The 13,241-nt window shown below is 35.5% G+C and overlaps 2 long non-coding RNA genes across 2 annotated transcripts; both read right to left on the bottom strand.

Annotated features, from left to right (window-relative positions):
* Window positions 1-2,407: 2,407 nt before the first annotated feature.
* Window positions 2,408-4,077, bottom strand: LOC131634207 (uncharacterized). The gene is made up of 2 exons (XR_009293506.1): window positions 3,969-4,077; window positions 2,408-2,668 (listed from the first exon to the last, which is right to left on the bottom strand). It is a non-coding gene; the product is annotated as an uncharacterized LOC131634207 (long non-coding RNA).
* A 3,539-nt stretch (window positions 4,078-7,616) lies between these two features.
* Window positions 7,617-9,229, bottom strand: LOC131634204 (uncharacterized). Its single transcript, XR_009293503.1, has 2 exons — window positions 9,115-9,229; window positions 7,617-7,814 (listed from the first exon to the last, which is right to left on the bottom strand). It is a non-coding gene; the product is annotated as an uncharacterized LOC131634204 (long non-coding RNA).
* Between the last annotated feature and the right edge of the window lie 4,012 nt (window positions 9,230-13,241).

Here is a 13,241-nt window from a genome sequence, read left to right as displayed (position 1 = left end):
CCACCGATGCCTTTAACTAAATCACAATAGAATAATTAATTATCTCAAAACGATACCAATAATTGAAATCTCAAAATAGAAATCATGCATTAAAGAATAAGCACCAAAGGCCAATCATCACTTAATCTCAAAATACACCAAAAATATAAAAGAGAGTATATTAAACATCTCCCAAAGTAAACATGAGTTCAAATGTTTCTCCGTGTTACATGACTAGAGCATGACTCACTACCTATAATAATGATAAATAAGGAACTAGCTCCACGACTAATCCTTGCAAGTGAAGCACCACTACTCCTTGCTACTTGAGCAATGTTATACAAAACATCATTCCAACAGAAGGGTGAGAATTCATATCATTATAGAAATATATAATAATAAGTAATGTATAACAACATATATGAATTGAATTCATCACACTTCATACATTCATGTATTCAAAACTTTTTAAATACAATTCACATGTTTACATGTACAATATAGCTCAATAATTCAAGATAACGAAGAAATCAATCACCATTACCACCAAAATATCATTCACACAATTATCACACAAACACACCAAAATAAGATTTCACATCAACACATGTGACTCCAATGTGACTAAATACAATATGCTTGTGGTACCAATTGATGTCCTTAGTGGTGTCATCGTGTCCATCTCTAAGACAGATAACCACCAAAATAAGCACGTCCCCTAAGCTTCAAACTCATCTCCAAGGTTTGGGACAAGTCACTAGTTTCCATGAAACTAACGAACATTGTCTCTTTCACACCGAATGAACACATGTGCAAATACCAACAAATATATGCAATTAATACCATCTCCAAATCTTAATCATACAAGCATATATCACATTATTCATCACATATGAATTACTTCACCATTCTGCACAAACATACATATATCACATCATCAATCACATATGAAACACGTTCATAACATTCACCAATCCAACACATCACCATTAACATGTAGCAAACCAAGCTCAACAATGTTATCCCAACCAATTACAATTCTCCACATACATATACACAAAATTCAAGTATTATGTTCATACAAAGAATTGCCTGAAAAGCCATTCAAATAAATTCAAAAAAAACCAGAAAATTCATGAAAACTATGGTTGTAAGTGAAGGTAAGCAATTGGAGAGCATCCCATTTTCAATTTATCTGTAATTTTTAATATAAGCAACCAAGCTAATGAAGAAGACATGGGCAAAGAAGTAAAATTGAAGAAATGCTCTCTTTTTCCACTCATCTACCGAGAAATGAAACAAATGTGGGTCCACATTTTGGACTTCTCTCTTTCATGTTTCTCTTTAAACCAAACTGAAGAAGTTTAATGTGTCTCTTCAATCAACTTCCTTCTTCTTTATTTCCCCTAAACCAATCACATTGTAAAGGAACATCATAACTACTTGGTTACACAAAAAAATATTTTGCTCTACCTACCCCCTCTGTTTCAAAATGAGTGTTGTTTAAGGTTTTTGCACACAGATTAAGAAATGTAATAATATTGTCAAAAGACATTGTACTTTTACAAAATTAACCTTATAAAATCTTGAAAGTAGTGTATAATGTAATAATTGAGGGACACAATTAGAAAAATAATAATCATTTCTACATTGAAAAGTGAGAATGACATTCATTTTGAAACAAACTTTTTCTCTAAAACGACACTCATTTTAAAACAGAGGGAGTGTTATTTAGGCCAACAAAATTCTTAGATGATGTCGGTGTAGGACGTAACAAGCGTGAAACATAGAAACAAGGAATCCCTTCCAAATTAACAGACAGTAAATCCTCGAGTACTCAAACCTTCCTCCGACATAGCCCGTGGTTAACAAAATGCTACATGGATGTTGTTGAAGCAGGCATAGCGGCAAGCAACAAAAGATTTGGAAATATTACTCCGGGATTTAACGTGTCCACAGAGATGGTGAGAATGCCATTCAACAGTTTCTACGGTTTCGAACTTGGGTTTGAATGACAAAAGTATAAGAACGGAAAAGTAAAATACATGAACAGAAAAGAATTCATTCTTCGGAAAGATAAGACTTATCAAGCTTTGCATATGATCTACTTCTTACAAACTTAAACTTTTCGACCAGTTATACTCAACCCACGATATTCGTCTATGTTATCACGTATCTCTCACGTAAGTGTTCATCTCTGAAGAACCTACGAGACAATTCACAACTAAGGTTATCTCTAACGCAAAGTCGCGAGAACATCCGTTTTCTCGCGTCGACGATCTCTCGCGCGCCGCTCAAACACGAAAGCAATAAGTACAGATACCCACTGTAACACCCTTCTAAAAACCCCCAACGAAAAACATAAATAATCAGAGTAATCATACAACAAGGATGTTACAATTAATAATATAAAGAAAACCCCAAGTCATTTGTCATGCTTTATTAAGAATAATCCAAAAATATCAAAATACATGTTCAGCACAGCGGAAACTCATTCAACAATGTTATAAAACATTTCCGATAAAATCAACGGTACATTATACAATAATGGCAAAATAGTGTATCACTAGTAAACTCTAAGACTATCGTCCCCCAGTGTTACAAGATCAGAGCATGACCGACACGACCCAACATAACTGGATAACCTCTACGAGTCATCCTCACCGATCGCTTAGGCCGCTACTTCAATCTGAAATCATTAAAGTAAGGGTGAGACTACATCATAATTAAATAGCATTATAACTCGTCCGATATAGAATTTCATAAGCAATTATCCACCCTACTTAGCATATTCAGATTTATCAATTCATACCATTCACAAGCACAAGTCAAAAATATGCACCAATAACACCACACAATCATAACACCGGATTTCATCCTGACATGTCACAATTTATACAAAGACCATGCAGACTCTTATGCATGTGGTACCATACATGGGATACACCCATCCAACTGATCTTTTTCATCACCGAGATACAGTTTTAACCAGCACAAATTCCACACAATGGGAATTATGCCCACCAATTTGATCCATTTCATCACCGGGATCCATCACCAAAAATGTATGCGAATGAATGCAACATATAACATGCTTACAACATCACCAATCCGATGTATCACATCGTCTCATTATCATCACCAATTCATCACCGATAAGCATGCATAGTTTTAGCATTCATACAATTATATCACACGCATACATGTAAAACATCACCCAATAAATAATATAAACACGGTACAAAACTCGGACCATACGTCCATATCACCTATTCATCATATACAATTCACACCACATATAACATCAATCCTAGTTATATCATTACAACATCACCACATTGTCACATTAACCAAATCATGCACACAATGTACAAAACACGTCATAAACAAAATAAATCAAGGTTTTCAAAATAAAATCAAGTTATTGTTGTTTTCTTTACTTTATATCGTAGAGTATCTAATTTAAGAAACAACGTCCAAAACGGCGTCTAAAACGGACTTACGGTTTGAAAATTAGAGGCTTTTAAAGTTAGAACAGTTTTCAAAACGTGCTGCTGGAATTTTGTACTGGAACCCGGTTCGTCCCACATGGGAACCGGTTCCTGGACCCAAAAATGACATTTTTAACGTCTAAAAACACTGGAACCCGGTTCCTCCCACATGGGAACCGGTTCCCACGAACCCAGTAGCTGAAAAAAGTGATTTTTAAGACTTTTATGCATCCCAAACACATACCAACTCATACCATTTCGAAATTAATCATCAATAACATCAAAATACTCCAAATACATGATTTTAATGCACAAACAACATACCACAACACCATGTAACAATACTACATCATCAATCGCAGTCAATTCATCAAATCATACATGTCAGTGTTGGAATTTCACAAAACCTAACATCCCAAATAGAGATTCTAATCCCTTATTTCAATCCTATCATCATCAAAATTATAATACCATATAATTAGAGTAATCACCCCTTACCTGGAATTAGTTTCTTGATTCTCCTTGAGCTTTGGGGTTTTCCTCCTCCTTGCTCCTCTTCTCTTCTCTTGTTCTTTCACGTGTTCTTCCTTTCTCTCCAACTTTTCATTTTTCACGTACTGACTCTTTTTTCCATATTTCCCTTATTTTATGAAAACATAAAATGGTTAGTAATGGGCTTACTCACTTAGCACCCCCATACTACTAACCTCACCATCCGGCCCAATGGCCCTTAAATCCATAATCCTACAATAATTCAGCCAAATACCAAAATAATTTCTAATAAATAATTTAAATTTCCAATTAAATTAAAATTAGAAAATATGGGGTGTTACAACTCTCCCCCACTAAAAGAGTTTTCGTCCTCGAAAACATACTTCAAGTGAAAAGTCCCGGATAGGAGTCCTTCATCTGACTCTCCCGCTCTCAGTTAATACTTTCCTAGTCGAACCTCAAAATTCATCTGTCATAACCACCATAAGAATGCCTCATGTATTCAATCTCAGCTCTTACGTCGCATTTGACCATCCCAAGGTGTACCAATCGCCATATCTCCCAAAGGTTAACGACAATGGAGTGTCAAGGTGCAACTCATACAATAAGTCCAAATAACTGAGTAATATAATTACACAACCATGGTATTACCACACCCAATCAGCACTGCAGTAAAGCATTCCATCTACTGAACGTACCAACCTTAGACACACTTTTCCATCGGAGCGATGAAATAACACTTACACTTTTCACCAACTGCTTCCTCCAAGAGCTCGATAATAACATTCCTATACCATTGAATTTCAACCATCAGCATGAGTACACACAAGTAATTATAATCACACTCATCATCCTTAATATACCATTGCTTATAAAATAGCTCAAACTGAAGTCCGCCCTTCTCCAAGAATTAAATCAACTTCGTCTTTCATAAAGTATAATTCCTCATTATATCTGGAAATCTACAATAATACCTTACAACAGTACAAATTATTATAGCATCATATACTATACACTCATCGCCTTAACTTCGCTGAATACATACTCGTTAACTAAGTACATCCACAATAAAATACTCATCATCTCGACAATTATTTTAAAAGAGTACTAATTCTCCGAAATGACATCCTTTCATCCACTAGATTATAAATCCAACATATAGATTAATACACATCCTCTATGTAGGCTCCTGACATATTAATTCCTCACTGTCCACGAGTAATACTCATAACATTACTCCACATCACACTTTCGTTGCGCGATTCTGATTACCCGTCTTAAGTCACCGTCCAATATGTTGCACTTTTCATATTCACTTCTTCATAAATTCATACAACATGGTGAGTGATTATTCTCACGGCTTAGCATCCATCATATCCTAAACCATTAAGGTAACAAACAAGCTCATCCTATCTATATGATTCCGTCTACTATCAACAAGAGATTAAGGGTGATCAAGTCCTCAATTTGTCAATAGATAGCCGACAACCATATTTAAGCATAAACCGTCGTTACTACATAATAGTGTCCTTTTCCGAGTTTGCACTCAAACTCATTAACATTGTCATAGCTCGATAATTCACCTTGAGTCTTTACAACTTGCACACTTCCCTTTCATTGGATCTTGTCGGTGAGACACCAACGTCCAAACGTTTTACACAACGCTTCATAGTCACTTAGCATTACACACCTGTTAAGTACTTCCAAACTTCATAATCACTAGTATACTCATACCTTTCTATTTATCTCGTTCTGAATCAAAATGCTCATCTAGCAAAAGACCGCGATAACGATCATACTCTTAGTTTCACTCTAAATCCCATGACATCTCTTGCGCCCAAGTATCATTCCACTCGGAATCTCAACAAATTCTTCCTCACTCCAATAGGTGTAAGAAATCCTCTACAATTCTTCTTCTATACATGTCGTTGCTTTGGCATCATAAATACGACTTCAACCGTACTAAAACTTATTTCTCCTTTTCTACTAATTCACTCCTCACTAAAATCCATCGATACTCAAATCATCTTTATTACCAAACATATCATTAACTTATTCCTCAACAACATATTCTACTCAATTTTGTTTCAAACAATCTCGGTAGTAGGCATTCCTATTCAACAAGTTTCACGCTTCCTTAACCGACTTCAGAATATCTCCTCATAGGATCAAAAGTTACGAGTTCTTAAAAGTAAAAACAATTTTCCAAAAACACACAGTAGAACCCGGTTCCTCCCACACAGGAACCGGTTCCTACGCACCTACACAGCAAAATTCATAGTTTTGACAGCAAAAGCACTTTTCTCCATCCACTAATTCGTCCCCAAACAAATATTACACATAAACATCACCAAATTGTGCATTGTAGCGCATTTCAAACAAGTTTTAAACATCAAATAACAACATATATCATGGTTATTAATTCAGCTTCACAATGCCCCAAACGACACTTAAATCAGACACTCGGATCTCAAGATATGAATTTTCCAATCGTTGTCCGGAAATGCAACACCGACATCATGCAGCGACACACCTTAAATGATATTTCAAAAATTCCTCAAATGGTACACTTAATTCCTAAAATTTCTTCTCAACAAACCTTTTAATTATTCCTTCAATCCGTTCAACTCTGACACTGACATCCCGTGCCGTACCAACAAACAAGTCTAGTTCTAAGAGCACGCGTAACCGTAACTTCACCTCTTTCCAACATCATCCTGTCACAATTAAATATTTACAGCTGCTGCAACCATTTTTATAATAAAGTTCATCTCTTTAGCTTTCCGACGCTTCAAACGGAACTCAAATCGGATGTCCAGAACTCTAGTTATGAATTTTCGAAGTTCTGCAGCTATTCAGCAATTTTCCTGCGTTTTGCTTACGAAAATTTCACTCCAAAACTCATTCTCTTCAACTTGATTCCAAACAGCCCCTTATCATACCTCTTCACTTCCAAGAATTATTATAACTTGAGCAACACATCCCATTGCCGAAGTGCGATTTCTGAAACATTACGACAACAATCCTCTTTGCAACTTACAACTGAACCTCTTCCGACACGCACAGCTACTCAACTGACAACTATGCAGCCCTCAGCAGAGCTGATACATTGCAACTTCCTAATTTCCTCTCCTACAAATATTCATCAATTACCTCTAATCATCTTTCTTCAAGACGTTCCAACTTAACTATCAGTCAAGTCCTAATTTCAAGTCACCTTCGATTCGAAAAACAACAACTCCAACAATGCTTGCACTGTTGCCAACAACATCCTACTGAATCAATCGTCTTACAACTGAAACATAACCGAGAAGCGAAGCTTCTCCCCCACTTGTTTCAAACCAACTTCCACAACAAACAACCAAGTACCGACAGTGATTCACTCACATGTCGCGTACCAAGGGATAATATACCGACAGTATTCAACTGTCGTGCAACTCAATTGACTCGACATTTGGCCGGACGGACCGACCTGCTCTGATACCACTATTGTAACACCCTTCTAAAAACCCCCAACGAAAAACATAAATAATCAGAGTAATCATACAACAAGGATGTTACAATTAATAATATAAAGAAAACCCCAAGTCATTTGTCATGCTTTATTAAGAATAATCCAAAAATATCAAAATACATGTTCAGCACAGCAGAAACTCATTCAACAATGTTATAAAACATTTCCGATAAAATCAACGGTACATTATACAATAATGGCAAAATAGTGTATCACTAGTAAACTCTAAGACTATCGTCCCCCAGTGTTACAAGATCAGAGCATGACCGACACGACCCAACATAACTGGATAAACTCTACGAGTCATCCTCACCGATCGCTTAGGCCGCTACTTCAATCTGAAATCATTAAAGTAAGGGTGAGACTACATCATAATTAAATAGCATTATAAATCGTCCGATATAGAATTTCATAAGCAATTATCCACCCTACTTAGCATATTCAGATTTATCAATTCATACCATTCACAAGCACAAGTCAAAAATATGCACCAATAACACCACACAATCATAACACCGGATTTCATCCTGACATGTCACAATTTATACAAAGACCATGCAGACTCTTATGCATGTGGTACCATACATGGGATACACCCATCCAACTGATCTTTTTCATCACCGAGATACAGTTTTAACCAGCACAAATTCCACACAATGGGAATTATGCCCACCAATTTGATCCATTTCATCACCGGGATCCATCACCAAAAATGTATGCGAATGAATGCAACATATAACATGCTTACAACATCACCAATCCGATGTATCACATCGTCTCATTATCATCACCAATTCATCACCGATAAGCATGCATAGTTTTAGCATTCATACAATTATATCACACGCATACATGTAAAACATCACCCAATAAATAATATAAACACGGTACAAAACTCGGACCTTACGTCCATATCACCTATTCATCATATACAATTCACACCACATATAACATCAATCCTAGTTATATCATTACAACATCACCACATTGTCACATTAACCAAATCATGCACACAATGTACAAAACACGTCATAAACAAAATAAATCAAGGTTTTCAAAATAAAATCAAGTTATTGTTGTTTTCTTTACTTTATATCGTAGAGTATCTAATTTAAGAAACAACGTCCAAAACGACGTCTAAAACGGACTTACGGTTTGAAAATTAGAGGCTTTTAAAGTTAGAACAGTTTTCAAAACGTGCTGCTGGAATTTTGTACTGGAACCCGGTTCGTCCCACATGGGAACCGGTTCCTGGACCCAAAAATGACATTTTTAACGTCTAAAAACACTGGAACCCGGTTCCTCCCACATGGGAACCGGTTCCCACGAACCCAGTAGCTGAAAAAAGTGATTTTTAAGACTTTTATGCATCCCAAACACATACCAACTCATACCATTTCGAAATTAATCATCAATAACATCAAAATACTCCAAATACATGATTTTAATGCACAAACAACATACCACAACACCATGTAACAATACTACATCATCAATCGCAGTCAATTCATCAAATCATACATGTCAGTGTTGGAATTTCACAAAACCTAACATCCCAAATAGAGATTCTAATCCCTTATTTCAATCCTATCATCATCAAAATTATAATACCATATAATTAGAGTAATCACCCCTTACCTGGAATTAGTTTCTTGATTCTCCTTGAGCTTTGGGGTTTTCCTCCTCCTTGCTCCTCTTCTCTTCTCTTGTTCTTTCACGTGTTCTTCCTTTCTCTCCAACTTTTCATTTTTCACGTACTGACTCTTTTTTCCATATTTCCCTTATTTTATGAAAACATAAAATGGTTAGTAATGGGCTTACTCACTTAGCACCCCCATACTACTAACCTCACCATCCGGCCCAATGGCCCTTAAATCCATAATCCTACAATAATTCAGCCAAATACCAAAATAATTTCTAATAAATAATTTAAATTTCCAATTAAATTAAAATTAGAAAATATGGGGTGTTACACCCACAATGATTGTTAGCTCTAAATATATCTCTAGAGTTCAGAAACTAACAGATAATCATCCTAGATAAGGACTCAAGAAGTTTATCTCTAAAGCAACCCAAATCCCAAGCACAAAGCAAAAATCTAAGACAACAATCAACACAGATTTATAAAGCAAGTTTTATATAACGTCATAGGCAACAAATATACACGAGTTCAAAGTAAATACATACACAAAACCCAAATATAAGAGAAAACACAAAGAGGAAGAGAAATGAACCGAAAATCTCCCAATTTTTCAGCTCCGATCGATGATTAATCCACCTCCTATCATCCAAATGCAAGCTCCATAGTTGTTTTCTAACCTAATCTACCCTAAGAATGAAGGTTTGATGAGTTGGGAACAAATACCCCAAAACATAACCTAAAAAATGTGATTTTTCCCCCTTTTAACGAGCTGCTATATCAGGAAATTTCGCTTAGCGAGCTTGATCTCGCTAAGCGGGTAACAGAAAAAACCAAATTTTGTTTTCGCCATAACTTGAGAACCGTAACTCTGAATTGCGCCCGGTTCGAAGTGTTGGAAAACTTATTCAACTCTCTATCTAACAATGACTAAATGGCAACCAAATTGATGATTTTTATCATCCTTATTTTGAGCCTTATTCTTTGATGAATTGGTAAAATTTGCATTCTTGAAGCTTAGCCTTTGGTCTTTATTACTCAATGCTCCAAATATGCATGAATACCTATAAAATGAATGGGAAACTATTATTTGGTATAAAAATGAATCAAAAACACAAGTATGTACATATTTACACAAAAGTTAAGATTTTATTACAAAAATCATAAGAATAGAATCGATAAGTGCCACAAATATATACTCAAAATATCGACATTTAGGCACTTATCAGATGTAAATACTTTTCATTTTAGTAAGGGTTTTTTCTTTCCACGTTGAAATTATAGGACATTTAAGTTACAAAAAATGTTATCTGTAATACGGTGTTTTAAAGAAATGTCGCGGTAAGCAAGAGTCGCCACCGAATTTTATTTTATCCAAATTATAGAAAGGCTAAAAGAACAGAAAAAAACCTTTTAAAAGAAATTTTGAGTTCGGGGGGTAATTTATACAAAGGGAAGGTGTAAGACACCCTTTGCATCCATGGTTTTCCATGGGCTCTTAATTGCTTAGCTCACTTTGATATGTTTTGAAAATGTTTGCAGTGAATAAAGAAAAAGATTTGAATAAGGACTTTAGCTTGTAAATAAGCGTAGCCTTTTTGAAGGTTTTTGAGAAAAGAGTAAGAAAAAGATTTATACCAGAGCAAGCAATTAAGAGATAATTACCCCTATTAAAAAGGTTCTTTTAGCCTTTCAGGGCTATCCATACCATAAGAAGGGTAGGAAGTCCTTTTATTTGGAAGTTGAAGGGTCGTCGCAGTTATCGTTCGCCATAAGACTGTCCCTGCCATAAAGAGGGCAGGTAGTCTTAGGGAAGGATAGAACAGTCTTTTTAGGCAACCAATGAGGACGCCTCAGCAATCGAAAGGGACTATCACATCATATCGTAGGCAACTTCGAGGGACGAGATCATATAATCGAAGGCAGCATCGTAGGGACTTATGATCTTTTGTGATGAGAATGAACTGAGGGCAACATTTGCTGAGGCGTCCTCGTATCCGAGGGACTTCACTATTCTGCACTGAAAAGGCAACATGGCAACAGGCAACAGGCAACAAAAGGGGTTACCATAAGAGGTGTGTGGGTGCACAATCACGTGATTCAATTCACATAATTATCTTATAAATTAGTTATTCTAAATTCAGTTCGAGGTTGCACTCCCTAGAATTACTAACCACGCAGTTATAATAACAGTTTAAGTGCCTTCAAGGCCAAACAATACAAACCAGGAGCAGTTACAAAATATATAGCCATGGGGAAGGGGGATAAAGCAAGTAATATAACCCAATAAAGCAATAGGTTTAACACAAGTAATAATATCGAAAAAATTAAATAAGAACGAGTTTAGGGTTACCGAAGGTTTGAGCTATAATCGGTTGGTTAACCCTGAAAATCAATGAAGGGAAAATAAAAGGGTGAGTGTAGGAGTAATTCATTGACGGTTGAAGCAAACCCTAATTTAATCCATAAGGCAAAAATAAAGGTAAAATGATATTTAAATAAGAAAAGAATTAGAAACTTAACTTTTGATCTGATATGGCGCATGGCCGAAGGATCTTTGATTAACCCTGAAAAGTCAGACACAAAGAAGAGAAATTTTTAGTGTATAAATGATCTAACGACAAACCTGCAAACCCTGATTTAGGGCACAAGTTAACCATGGTTAATAAAATAATAAAAACCAAATTAATTAAGTATTGGTTTTCAACCTAATTAATTAAATCGGCAAAAATAGGTTTTCAATTAAATTATCTAACCTAATAAGTATTTTAAACAATTAATAAAATATTAACCAAATTAATTAAACAACTAAATTAAGCTAATCATTTAATTATTTAAAAAATATTACTAACCATTAAATCAAATTAATCAAATAAATATTTTTTGAAATAAATGTTTTATATAAAAAAGAAAATTTTTAGAAGAAGTTTTAATTAAAAAGATATTTAAAAAGAATTATATTAAATAAAACAAATTAATAACATATAAGAAAATAGTATTTGAATAAATAAAAATAAAAAAAATTAGGAAACTTAGCTTGTGATCCAGTGTGGTAGGCTGGTGGAGGCGCATGATGGCCCCTCAGCCTTTGATGCGTTTGGATCTGACCTTAGATTGAATCCGGTGGCTGATGGCCGATGATGCATCGTGGGCGCACAAGGCCTTATTGCACTGAATCTGCAAATAGCTTACAACATTTAAACGTTAAAAATATTACGTCGATGGCAAGGCTCGAACTGAGGCCCCTTCGCTCACCAACGTTTCCACTTGCCACCTCAACTGAAAGTACCTTGTGCCAAACTAACGCGCATGAATGGTTTAATTGTAAAAAACAATATGATTAGTGGGAAACGCGCGCGTGATTTTAATTAACCAACAGGATGATGACACGCATCGTCTTCTAGCTTGGACCTGCAAACATTTTAACAGTGCTTTGCTACGAATTAGCTGCGAAATATTCGTAGCTATAAAACCTGCGATTCACAAAATCTTCAAACAAGCATAAAAATAAGAAGCGAAACCATGGCTAAGCTCATATCGTTCTTGCGATTCCAATCATGCCCATAATCCAGGCTAATTCTCCCTGTACCGAGTAACCCTATTATGAAACCCTAGAAACTCAAACATGGCATACTAGGATATACGCAGATAAACATCAAATTAAACGCCCATAAATACTTAATGCATTATGACAAACAAATATATGCTTTCAAAACACGTTTATGTTTTATGAATCAATGGGAATGATGACGATTTTGAACACGCAAACCTTGAGCTCAACGTGCGTGATTTTGGGCTTGTTGGTTGAAGGCGATGATCGGTACAGCTTCAGGAGATCCCCAGGAACGTGTTTTGATCTTTAAAACTCTTTGAATCAAGCTGCAATCACAAAATTGATTCTAAAAATTTCTTGAACTTTTTGTACTTAGTTAGGGTTCTTGGAGGCCAGAAAATCCTTCCCCCTGCGTCTGAACATGCTTGTCTATTTATAGGGCATGCATTAGGTTAACAGAATTGGATTGAATCTTTGATTTGAAGGAGATTGATATTTGATTTGGAGCTTGATTGAATATTTCTATTTTTGCTTATTTTGCTCAATCTCTTACCAATCTTGGGGAGCACGAAA

The sequence above is a fragment of the Vicia villosa genome, unplaced genomic scaffold (assembly GCF_029867415.1).
Source record: "Vicia villosa cultivar HV-30 ecotype Madison, WI unplaced genomic scaffold, Vvil1.0 ctg.001256F_1_1, whole genome shotgun sequence".
Taxonomy (NCBI): Eukaryota; Viridiplantae; Streptophyta; class Magnoliopsida; order Fabales; family Fabaceae; genus Vicia; species Vicia villosa.
This window is presented reverse-complemented; position numbering and strand designations above follow the sequence as displayed.